A 13,585-nucleotide genomic window follows, 5' to 3' on the forward strand; every position below is an offset into this window, starting at 1 on the left:
GATAATATAATTAGAATCTATCTACCTAAGTAAATGGAGGATGGAGGGGAAAAGGAGCACCATCCCTATATTTTGGAATTTGATACTCCAAAAGAGCACATGGGAGCCTCACACTTAAAGGCCAAGGAGCTCAATTTTTGATGTACAAATGGTGGCCTATTGATGTTCCTACATTTACCCAAGGAGCCAAATAAAATTTTTTATGTTAAATTGGGTAAAAGGTTCAAGTCTTCAAAGGGGTGAGATAGAAGCTTCATTGTCATGCCCTTTTCTCTAGCTTGTCACACCTTGGAATATTTGAATCTTCTGTCCCTCTACCGCTTAACTCATAGTGAGTGAAATTTGGGACAAAGATTCAAATCTTATAAGTAGAAACATGCACTATAGTTGGAGGGTGACATACCATAAATGGTGGGAAGAAACCCATCATGCCACGAAGAGTGGTCTGTATCCATTTATTTATACATAATAGAGTATATTTTATTTTTACATTTGTTCATGTATAATCCATGAAAAGGTGCTTCTATGAAGGGTGTTGATTGAAATTAAAAAAGGGAACGTGTGAAATTACAATATTTGGACAAAATAAGGGAGTCCAGGGGACCTAAATATTGGTGTTAGTTATGGTGACTGCGGTCCATTCCACTACAATTGTAGAGATCGTGTGTCCACGATCACAAAACTACGACCGCGATTATGGTCTAATTAGTGTCAAACACTATCCGACTGCCATTCTCCACATATACATCCCTTCTCAAATTCTTTAAAAATTTTATCTTTTAATTGAGGTTCCAATTGTGTATTCCAATCCATTTGAATCATCTTATTCAATATGTTGTCTCAACTACCTCGTTTGTATGTCTGTTTTAATCGTGTGTCTTGGTTAACCCTTGTAGTGGGTGTACACCTTATCAAGGAAATCTTAAGAACCCAGATTTAGGCCTAAAACTGCTAAAATAAATGTGTACACCATGTGTTTAATTTAATTCCCCAATGAATTCCTTGTCAATATAGTCGAGTTTGGAGGGTATAATCATTCATTCTAAGTATGTTCCTTAAGCATGTTAATTATATGACTAGTTAGAACACAAATTTTGGGTTAAAATTTGGTGTTTGGAATGATGTTGCAGAACTATTGATAATGGTCTTAGGTATCGGGATTGCGACATTGCGATTGCGATCAAGGCTCCACAATCGCCATATCTAATAACAGTTGTCTTCTCAAACCAACATTTCTGCACACCCATTCCACACCCTAAAACCCTCTATAACACTACTACATGAGTTTATCTAATTAATCTAGCATGATTTAAGTGAGATAATACTAGGTTCATGGCCGCTGAATCTCAAAACCTTTACTATAGTGACCTGCCTAGGAATAAATTAATCCCAGAAAGGGGTATATTCCTAGATAAAGTGGAGGAGAAACTCCCAGGCTTCCACCCCCAACTAACTGCTACCAGGTGGATGTACTTTGCCTCGTACCCTTGCTATGCTAATGAGCATTAGGTGCGTGATTTTTATGCTAACCTTAGCATAGTTTCTCTCACAAACCTAGTGTGAACAATTCAGGGAAAGAAAGTGTATTTTGAAGCTGTGCAGATCAATGGGACATATGGGCTCTCAGATGCAGCCATTGCTCAGTTTCAAGCAAAAGAATATGAGCCAAGTACTTGGATGGCAAACATATTATGTCCTAGAAAAGAAGTTCCCTAGGCTACCATAACTGAGAAATTTCCATGAACGACTTCACAACAGAGGCCAGGATTCAGCTAAATATCATCTGCAGCAGAGTATTATCGTGTCCACACATGACTACCATCACAGATATGCAAGCTTGAATGGTGCCTTGTATCCTATCTGGCATTCCTTTGAATATGAGAGACATTCTGATATCAAATTTGAGGCATTTCGAGAATCATGGAGGTACAATTATTATCTTTTCTTCCCCTTATCTTTGAGCTATGCAAGAGGTCAAGTGGAGAATATGCTTCGAATGCTTGGGTATACCCAGGACCCCATATCTTGTCACTAAAATTTTTAGGTAACGGTGCCCTGGTCAGAGTAAGAAGAAAAAGGTATACTCGGGCAAATAAAACTAGGAGGATGCAAATTCTTATAGACCTTCTTCAACAAACCCATTTGATGAGATCTCAGGACAGTTGCGGGTGATGAAGGTGGTAGTGTCTAGTTTGTCTCAGAGACCAGGAGAGTCGTCTACTTCTCACTACTCATATATAGCTCAGTTGAATTATAAAATATGCTAGGCAAGAAAAAAAAGCAAGAAAGCACAATTGCCAGATTGAATAGAGCCTATTTAGCCTTGGAAAAATCATACAAGGACCTTAAAAAGTCTAATGACAAGATGATGAAGAGGGAGAAGATGAGGTACAAGTTCTTTACCAAAATGTTGAAGGGGGTTAAGGTCCTATGGAAGGTCCTAAAACCCCATGATAGATTGGCTTCTCCCTAGGTTGAGAGAGATGATGTTGCCCCTGCTGATTGGTCGGCTGGCAAGGATGGTGGATATGATGTATAGTTTACCAAAGATAGCACTTCCTAAGGCTGATTCACTGAGCACCCTTTTATTTTGCCTTATTATTTATATAGTGGGGACATTGCTAGGTTTTAAGTTAGGGGTGGATCTATATTGTTTTGATATATTTCTTGTTATGTGTGGTATTTTTATGACATTTTTGATGGTTTTAATTTTGGATGACATTTTGGATGTTTTTTCTTTTGTTTTTGGGATGCTACATATTGGCACACTAATGGTGCACATATATCATGAATTAGTCATGTTGTTTTAATTTTTAGATTTTTGTTTTACTTAGTTTCAGTTTGATTATGGTGATTCATGACAAGCTTTTCCTTATGATTGATTGAGTAACGACGTTCTTAATGGGAAGACATCGTTATTGGGTTTTGAGTTTAGATATAAGGGAATATTGAGTACCCATGGCATCAAGGTCATAAATGCAAGGAAAGTCTGAGTACCTATGGCATTGTAAATTTTTGATCAAATTATATACTAAGGGCGAAATCTGAGTAGTCGTATGGTTGCATATTTTTATCCAAAATGTTAGATAAAGGCTTGGGTTGTAGCCGTAAATTATTAAATTGCACGTGGTGCAAGAGAAAAAAAACAACCCCCTTCATCATACTTTTTCAAAAATTGAGGGCATGGACGTGAGAAACATTACAACAAAACTTCTTCTCTTTTTTTGACTCCTCAAATTTTTGACTTGTGAATATTGATAGAGTCTCTCAGTTTTGTCTCTAACTAGAGGAACAATTGAGCCTCCTTGGAAAATTTGCACGCCGTGTGTGGTGAGTTTATTTGATTAAATCTCATGTATACTTTTGTCATCTACAACTAGCCCCATTAGTCTTTCAAGGCTAGTTTTGATTGTATTTGGTTAGAGAAATGATCTTAGAACATCTTTGTTATTTTGAAAGCCACTTTAGCCTAAAAGGTCTACTGATGCAAAAAATTTATCCCTAGTCACCCACTATGAGAATTTTGACCTCTCTTTATCAAACACATTAAAATCTGCGAGTCATTCAATTTTCATCCCTTTTTTGACGCATACCTTCCTTGAACATAAAAATATGACTCGAGGTTAAAAACCTATGTTGGGGGTGGTAAAGATTGAAGTAAGTAGCTTTGGGCCAAGAAGTTGTAAGTGAGTGCCTATGAGATTATGCTTTGAATGAAATTTGGTGAGAAAGTTAAGGGATCCAACAAAGCAAAAAATTACATGAAATTTGTAAGGAAAAGAAATGGAAGAAAATAGGTGAAACAAAGAAGCAAATAGTAGGCATGTGAAAAGAGATAAAACAAAACAAGTGGCCCATAGTCAAAAGTAGATTAACTAGTGTTATTTAGATGTTCACGGAGGGTATAAGCTATGTTATTCCTAAATGATATCCTACCGTAGTGCTAACCTACATTACAAGATCGAAAAGCCCTTTGAGATCTTCGACCATTTATTTTCTTTATAGTGGAGATTGAAAATAGGGGCAAACATATGGTATGGCACTTCTTAACATCAAGAGTTCTTGTGAGGGAGAGATTTTTTCATTTAAATTCTTTTTTGCAAATTTGGTTACTTGGTGAGTGGAATTTTCTTTCTTGTGAGAAGGCATGTGAACTAGTTAAGGTTTGTAATTTTGTAAACTTCCAAGAAATATTGAAAAGAGAGTTAGGCTTTGAGTTGGTCAAAAGTGAGTCAATTTTAGAGTATTGGTCATTGTTACATTATTGCTCTTTGAAATCTTTTGCATCCTTCGATATTGCATTTTTTTTAATTTTTTATTGAGGGTTATAGTAAAAGTAACTTGGCTCATGTGTTAAGAGCTACTTTTGATAGTGACAAAGATTGAAGTCATTTTGATTTTTGAGGCATCTAATTTGGGAATATTTATGCATTGTCTTATGGTTAGAGGTAGTGTTGCTTGAAGAGAAGCAAAGGTTTAAGTTGGGGGTGTTGATAAATGGTGAGTTTACCACTCTTTTGAACTCATCATTCATGCATATTACAGTGTTATGAAGGAATAAATGATACATAATTAAGACCAAGATAGGATGATAAGGTAGTTCCTGTAGTTGGGACAAAGAGAGGTCGAGAGAGGAATTATAGAATCCAGACATGCCATATGAGCAAGCCTTAAAAAGATCCACCAATGATTTGTTGGAGACTGTGTTTCATGATAGGCAGAGGCGAGCTGAGCTAGCTTTGGTTGCATCTTCTTATAGTACACCGCCAACACCATAGTCTCCACTAGTAGATGTACCCCTATTTGGGGTATATCATGACACAGACTCTTAGAGCATCCCAGGTATGTCCTTATTCTCTTTGTTTTCTATTATTTTAGAGTATTAGGGATAGTATCCAATTTTTAGTTAGGGGTGGGATATACCATAGCCGCCATGAGTTTTTGTTGGCATGCTTCTTTTCCTATTGGTTGCGGTATAGTTGTAGAATTGACATGGCAAGGTTAATTTTTTTTTATCTTTTGTTTTGTATTATCATATGTTTTGTGTAATTAGGAGATTTTTAAATATTTAGGGCAGTTATCATGTTTTTTATGGATTTTTGAGAAAAATGTTACCCCTCAAAAAAATTATTTTAGAACTATATGAATCTATATATGTGTGAACATTATGGATCTTTTTCTGGCATTCGGATTAGGGACGTGATAATAACTTGCTAACAATTGCATGAATCAGATAGGTAGTAGCTTGTAATGTTGATTTTATGCCATGTATGTGTGACATGTTACTTAGTTTCCTTTGTGTGTTAAATTCAAAACTTTTCGAGTTAGTCTTTCCAAGGTTTAACGATATCCAGTTAGGAAAAGATGATCGGCCATTTTTTATTTTATTCCACTTTTAATCTAGATGATCTTCCCTATGTGAAATAGTATCCCTTAATCTCTATTTGTGCCTCATAGCATGTTTTTTTTGTTTTACCATTCACCTTCCCATTTGTGTTGTAATGAACCTATTTTGGCCCTGGTGCTCCTTGAACACTGTGAACCTCAACTTAGGCAGAACACCCAAGTAGAGGGTGGCTATCATAGGGGCGCATAGTGTAAAGTGAGTATGACACTTATTAACATCAAGAGTTCTTGTGAGGAAGAGAGTTTTGCACTTAAATTCCTTGTTGCAAATTTGGTGACTTGGTGAGTGGAATATTATTTCTTGTAAGGAGTCATGTGAACTAGTTAAGGTTGGTAATTTTGTTATCTTACAAAAAAAGTAGCAAAACAAAGTATGGCTTGGTGTTGGTCAAAAGCGAGTCACTTCTAGAGTATTGGTTATTGTTGCATGTTGTTCTTTGAAGTGTTTTGTATCCTTAGATATTGCATTCATTTTTATTTTTATTAAGGGTTGTAGTGAAAGTAACTTGGACTATGTGTAAATAGCTACTTGTGGTAGTGACCAAGCTTGAAGTCCTTGTGATCTTTGAGGCATCTAATTTAGGCATATATGTGCATTTTCCCTTGGTTAGAGGTAGTGTTGCTTGAGGTAAAGCAAAGCTTTATGTTGGACATTTTGATGAGTGGTGATTTTACCTTTCATTTGAACTCATCATTCATTCACATTACCATGTTATGAAGGAATAAATTAGACAATATTATGATTTAATGTACTAATATCCATATTTTGAAGGCACATTGTTGATTAGATGGAAAGATGTAGATTAGAGCTAAAAATGGGTTAAAAGGAAGCAAAGAAGTGCAGCAAAGACTTGGAGCAGACATAGCCCTAGTTACCATGATCGTGGTATGAGGATTGCAATTGTGAACAGTCAAAATGGTTAAGATAATGCTATTACATAGCATTAACCATGGTCACAGTAGGTGCTATCGCGACAAATATGGTGCAATTGCAGCCTAGATGAAGATCATACCAAGGAAGAAGATGTAAATGCACATATTTGTTCCTAAATTTTCCCTAAAGATGACTCAAACCCTATCATTCCACCATACATGCTACAATCCCCAATTATTAAACATTATTCTAGGCCTTACCCTCCATACTTGGAGAAGAAAATATTGTATTAATTTGGGGTGAAGAATACTTTGAAGCAGCTTCCAAGTGAAAGATTAGCTATCTCCCATTAAAGATTTATAGATATTAAAATTTTGAAGTAACATTCACTTAGTCGTTCATAGATATAATCAATCAAAGTTATTGGGTATATCTTCCATACTATATTATGTGTAGCTAGTTCTTCCTCTTTTGATTAGGCTAGATTATGGTGTAAATATGTATAGAATGTGATTTGTTTGTGCATTTACTATTTTCTGATGTTTGGTTCTATTATTTCTTTCGTATATTGGTTGGGATTTGTACGTGAAATCCCCCAATAGCTAAATAGGTTTGATAGATTAAAATCCCAAGCTTTTGAAAGCTCTAACAATCCTTGAAAGAGGGGTTTGGGTGAACTATAAGAACCCTCATCATCCTTGAAAGAGGGATGTTGAAATCAAGGCAGTAGTAGACAATTATTTACTTTTCTAATTTTCACTATCTTAGACATATGGGTGATTATAGAGTGACTATACCTAGGACACCATTCTAGAAATAGGGGTGTCTAATTAAGGTATTAGGTGGTTTTGGTTTAAGAGCTCATTATGTATTTGAAAGGGTTAATGGGTGATACCCTTGACGTTTTGTTGACAAACTAACCTCAAGGATTTCCAACCTAGCCTTTCATATCACTAATAGTTTGAATCTAGATCAAGTCATCCTGTGCCTATGCATAATTTTCCCCTTGGAAAGCATAATCCCAAGATTCGTGCTTAAATGATTAGACTTTATTTCTTCGTAGCTCTGAATTAATACATGAAAACCCCAAAAATAAATATTAGTTGTGATGTCTTCAAAACCGCCCATTTTTATCTTCTTGTATTCTAGTTTTGAATTAAGCAAGCATCCATTGATTTGAGCTAATTTGATCTCCACTTACATTATTCCTCATGGATTCAAACCCGACTCCAAAGTTGGGTAAATATATTGATGACGACCACTTTTTACTTAAATTAACGTGTAAGTTGAGCGTTATCAAAGGGTCCCCTATACTACATACTAGTTAAGAGATATAGCCAGGGATTAGTGGAAGTCATTTATTTGTTTACAACCTCATGGTTTGCCAGATATGACTTGGATCAGTTTATCTAGGCCTTTTTGGGTAGATTTATTCCTTCAGATGGAGGGATCAGATGAGAGTTGAGTTTTATCGCTTGGAGTAGGGCTCTATGACTATTGTAGAGTATGAGGAGAATTTTTATGCATTGTCTAGATATCTTATACAAGTATTGCCACCGAGTTTGAGAAGATTTTAAAGTTCATAAAGGGGTTGAATATTTCTCTTCAGTTTGCTGTGACTCATATGGTAGTGTATGGAGCATTATTTAAGAGCATAGTGAACCATGCTAAGATGGCTAAGTGTAATATTCAAGCATCTCAAGGAGGCACCAAGAAGGTCTGTTATTTGGGTGAGTTCATAGGTCACATCTCATGAGGTATGGATTTTAGAGGTTTTCTAGGGTATCATGGTAGACAAGTGCAGGAATCCCTGTAGATTTAAGGTAGTGGGTCTTCTGGTTTAGCATCTTTGAGTCACCATCTTGGCCAATCGTGCCTCCTTCTATTGAGTTGGGCCATAGAACTTGCTTTGTGTGTGATGAGGCTTGTCATATGGCCAAGGACTATCCCCAACATATTTGTAGAGTTACTCTTATATCAAATATGGAGGTAGAGGTTCTGGTACCCAGGCTAGTGGTCATAGGGCTACTCAGGTAGGTAGTGGACTTGGTTAATGTTATGTTATACCTACCAGGCTAGAGACAGAGGCCTCTGATGCATTCATCACAATTATTGCCCCTCTTTGTTTCAGATCTGCATATTTGTTATTTGTGTTAGGTTTGACTTTGTCCTATGTGTTTGCATATTTTGCTTTTGGTTTTGATTCTGCTTGTAAACCTCTTGATGTACCGATTCGTGTATCTTCTCCCATAGGAGAGTTTTTAGCAGTAGATCAGGTGTACCAATCTTGTGTTGTGACTTTTGCTAGGCGTAAGAAATAGGTAGATCTAATTATATTAGACCTGGTAGATTTTGATGTCAACTTGGGTATGTACTGGTTAGCCCCCTATTATATTATCCTAGATTTTTATGTTAAGAATGTGATTTTAGCTTCACCGGGTGTGCCAAGGATAGTTTGGAAGGGCATGCTTCATTTGGGTCCTAAGAGAGTTATATCTTCCTTCGGGATCATCGTTTGGTTAAGAAGGGATGTTTGTATTATTAGGATCATATTGTGAAACTACTGTTTTTTCACATTCTTTCTTGGGTTCTGTCTATATTGTCCATGAGTTTGTTGATGTCTTCCCTAAGAATTTACCTTGTAAGCTTAGATCGTGAAATTGACTTTGCTATTGATGTTGATCCGGGAACCAAGCGCATTTTTATGTCTTCTTATAGGAATACCCCAATCAAGTTGAAGGAATTGCAGGAGTGATGTGTTATGGTACAATAGGACACTTGAAAGTTAAAATGATTTAAATATGCGAGTTACTTAGGTCTTTTTGTTATATATGATGTGTTTTGTGTTGTGTTTAATAGGAAACCAGGTTTTAGAGCCGAATAGGAGAAAAGATGTGAAAATTGATGATTTTTGACACCTATGTGGGTACCTACACCCTATTGGTACTACCTACGTGGAGTAGGTGTCAGATTATATGCGAAAAATTTTAAGTTAATCGATTCAGAGGTGAAGAATTTTTCTCTGTTACCTATGTTGGACAACTTATGTGTCTTGGATAGTACCTACGCCCTATAGGTGTCAGAAGCCATAGATTTCAGAAAGTTACTCAGGAGTTTTGGACACTGGCACCTACTATGGGACCACCGACACCCCGTAGGTGGCCACTGACTTTAAATTACCTCTTTTGTTTAGGATTAGTTTCTTAGGGTTTCCTTGTATTGTATAAACTCATTTTTGATGTTTTATAGTTAGTTTGCGTAGTCTTATTATTTGCTAACATTTATTTCAATCTGAGATTCAATTTTCATCTTGGGATTCTTGTGCTCTTATTTTTGTTGATTATTCAATTTGTGACTCTGGGTTTTTCATCTATTATATCAATTTTTATTCTATGTTCTATTCATTGTATTCCATGGACTGTCTTGCAATAATGAGTGGCTAAATCCCTTAGGTATGGTTGTGGGAACCCTAGTAGATTAACAAAATGGGCAAGGGCAATGTTTTCTCAAACCAATATTCTTGCATATATTCACTACTTGCTTGACAAGAGAGGTACGGAGTAGGAAAAAAAATCACAATAGTAATTTAGAGTTAATTGTCGATATAAGATGATCACCTTCATCTACTAAAGATAATTATCTTTATCAAAATAACTAGAGAATCAAAAGGTAATACTTAATCTAGGATCTAGGGTAAGGTTTTGTAAAGATACACTCTGAGACTTAAAATATGTAGTGTAATATTTACTAAGGCATTCCCAAGATGGTTAGTGATACATAACTTATTAAATTTTACATTTAAGATATTGGTTTGGTTCAATAAAGTAGGATAAACCTATAGTGTTGATAAGCTACGAGGAACACAGTCCTAGTTCTCATTTCAGATTGTATAACCAAAGAATTCCACATCTTGGTATTATTCAAAGACTACAACAACAATCCACTATTTACTTTTCTATACGACTTGGTGATTTTAGCAAACCTGAGAGATAATTACACATAATTCATGTGGGTTTGACCCAACCTGAGTTGGGTTACTATGTTTTACATCGACTACTTTATCATCAATGGGAGGTGTATCTTTAGGTAATATCAATAATTTTTTAGATAAGGGATTAATTTTACCTAGTGTATCACTTTGGGGTGTGCCTGTATTGTTTGTGAAGAATAAGGATAGGTCTATGCGTATGTAAATTGATTATAGCCAATTAAACAAGGTGACAGTTAAGAATAAGTAACCTCTTCCTTGCATTGATGATTTATTCAACCAACTTTAGGGTGATTTGGTATTTTCAAAGATTAATTTGATGTTTTATTATCACTAAATTAGGATCAAGTCTTTAGATATTTTGAAGACATCTTTTCGGACTTGGTATGATCACTATGAGTTCTTAGTCATGTCTTTTGGTTTGACCAATGCCTCAGCCACATTCATGAAGTTGATAAACTAGGTTCTTTGATTGTATCTTGACTCCTTTTTTATTGTTTTATAGATGATATCTTGATTTATTTCAAGAGTAAGGCAGATCATAAGGAGCATTTATGAATTGCGCTTCAGAGATTGAGGGATGAGAAGTTGCATACCAAGTTCTCTAAGTATGAGTTTTTGTTGGAATCTATCTATTTCTTTGGTTATGTGGTCACCAAGGATTGTATCATAGTCAATTTGACCAAGATTGGACCAATTCATGATTAGGCTAGACCTATTTTTCCTATCAAGATTTAGAGTTTTGGTTGTTTAACAGATTGGGTTATCGCTTTGTTGAGGATTTTTCATATATTGCAACTCAATTAACCAAGTTGACTCAAAAGAAGATTTCTTTTTAGTGGTCCGATATTTGTGAGGCAAAATTTCAAAAGATCATGGATTTGTTGACTTCAGCTTCAATCATGACCTTGCCTAAGAAGGGTGTGGGTTTTACCATTTTTTGTGATGCTTTCGGCATTGGGTTAGGGGTTGTGTTGATGTAAGACGGTAAGATGTTTGCTTATGCATCTCATCAGTTGAAGCACCATGTTATAAATTACCTTACCTATGATTTGGAGTTATGTGTGGTTGTATTTGCTTTAAAGTTGTGGAGGCACTATTTGTGTGGAGTCTGTTGTGAGATTTTCTCAGATCATGATAACTTTCTATACTTCTTCTCCTAGCCAGATCTTGATATGAGGCAGCTTCATTGTCTTGAGTTGCTTAAGGATTATCATTTGACTATTGTTTATCATCTGGGCAAGGCTAATATGTTAGGGATGCCTTAAGTCAAAAGTCGACTAGAATGGGTAGCTTGGCATATTTTTTTTAATTCATGAGAGGCCTTTGACCTTGGGGGTTCAGTCTTTGGATAGTCAGATCTTTAGGGTTGATATTTCAGTACATGGGTGTGCTTTGGCATTCGAAAAGCCTAGGTCCTCTTTGATGGAGTAGATATGGGCTCATCAGTGTGATGATGATGGATTGAGATTGATTCGGGCTGATGTTTTGAGTGGTGTGGATAAGGAAGCATCACTTGATTCAGATGGTATTTTGAGGATTGGAGGTCGTGCTTATATGCTGAGAGCATGTGATTGGATTAGGTTGATTAAGGAGGAGGCATATTGTTCTAGGTATTCCATCCATTCAGGAATGACTCAGATATATCATGATTGAGGCAACATTACTGGTGGTTTGGTATAAGAAAGAATATATAAAATTTCGTAACTCATTTCCTATATTGCTAGAAGGTAAATATCGAGCATTTGAGACCTTGTGAATTGCTTCAGAGGTTACCCATTCTCGTATGGAAATGGTAAAAAATTACTATGGACTTTGTGATAGGAATGCCTTATACTATAGTTCAGATAGTGTTTGGGTCATCATGGATCGACAGACCAAGTCTTTTTATTTTATTCTTGTTTAGGCTTTATTTATTCTAAGAGATTGGCCCATATCTATATTCGTGAGATAGTATGTCTTCATGGTGTGCCAGTGTCTATCATCTTAAATCAAGATTCAGTGCTCACATCTAACTTTTAGAATACTTTTAAGGAAGAGTTGGGTACTTGGATTGATCTTAATATAGCTTCTAACCCCCAGACTGATTGTCAGTCAAAGTGGACATTTAGGTTTTGGAGGATATGCTCCACTTTTGTGTGATAAGATTTGGTGGTTAGGGGAGCAACATCTTGCTTTGATGTAGTTTGAATATAATAATACCTACCATTCCAGTATTGATATGGCTCCGTTTGAGGCTGTGTATTTTTGGTTTTGTCACTCTTCAAATGGTTTGTTTGAGTTTTTTAATATTAGACCTCGAGGTACAAACTTATTTGGTTAGTCTTTTGATAGAGTATGGGTCATTTGGGGTAGACTTTGAGTGATGTAGAGTAAGAAGAAGTGTTATTCAGATTACACACTTCATGCCTTGAGATTCAACATTGGTGATTGTATCTTTCATTGTGTTTCACCCATAAAGGGAATAATAATGTTTAGCAAGAAGGGAAATCTTAGCCCCAGGTATATTGAGTCATTTGAAATTCTTTGGACTATTGGTGATGTGTCTTATAAGTTGGCTTGACCACCAGTTTTATTAGTTGTTCATCTAGTTTTGATTACTTGTTCATCCAGTCTTTTATGCTCCCATGTTTCGGCATTACATTTTGGAAGAGTCTTATGTCATTCATTGGGAATCAGTTCAGTTAGATGAGGAGTTATCTTTTGTTAAAGAGTCAGTCTCCATTCTATACATCGATGTTAGACGATTGCATTCTAGAGTTATTCCTGTAGTTAAGGTTTAGTGGAGATATAGACGGGTAGATGAGGCTACTGGGAGGTCGAGTCTAATATGCAAGTAGTTATCCCCAACTTTTTGTGCGTTTTGATATTTCTATTGCCTTTAGTTCAAGGACGAACTAAATTTTTATTAGTAGATGTTGTGATGATCTGATTTTTGGTGATTTCTGTGAAATATTTATTTTGGATGATTTGATGATTTTACCCCTCCCCATGGTTGCATTATGGTATTTCTTGACTGTTGGGATGATTTGAACAGTTCCCAATGCATTTTAGTGTGATTTGTGCAAATTCGTTATTTTTAGTAGCTTAAAAGCCTTATAGTTGACTTTGGTCAACTTGTATAGATATGTGCATCGAATGGCAAAACAGACTATACTAGTGATGTGTTTTACAACATAGCACTTTTGAAGCTTAAAACGATGAAAATATGTAAGTATCTGAGGTTGTTTTGTAAGATATGATGCATTTTGGATATGTTTTGCAGGAAATCATGTTTTGTATGCTATGTTTGTGAAACAGATGAAAAAAGTGTTTTG

The sequence above is a fragment of the Capsicum annuum genome, chromosome 7 (assembly GCF_002878395.1).
Source record: "Capsicum annuum cultivar UCD-10X-F1 chromosome 7, UCD10Xv1.1, whole genome shotgun sequence".
Lineage (NCBI taxonomy): Eukaryota > Viridiplantae > Streptophyta > Magnoliopsida > Solanales > Solanaceae > Capsicum > Capsicum annuum.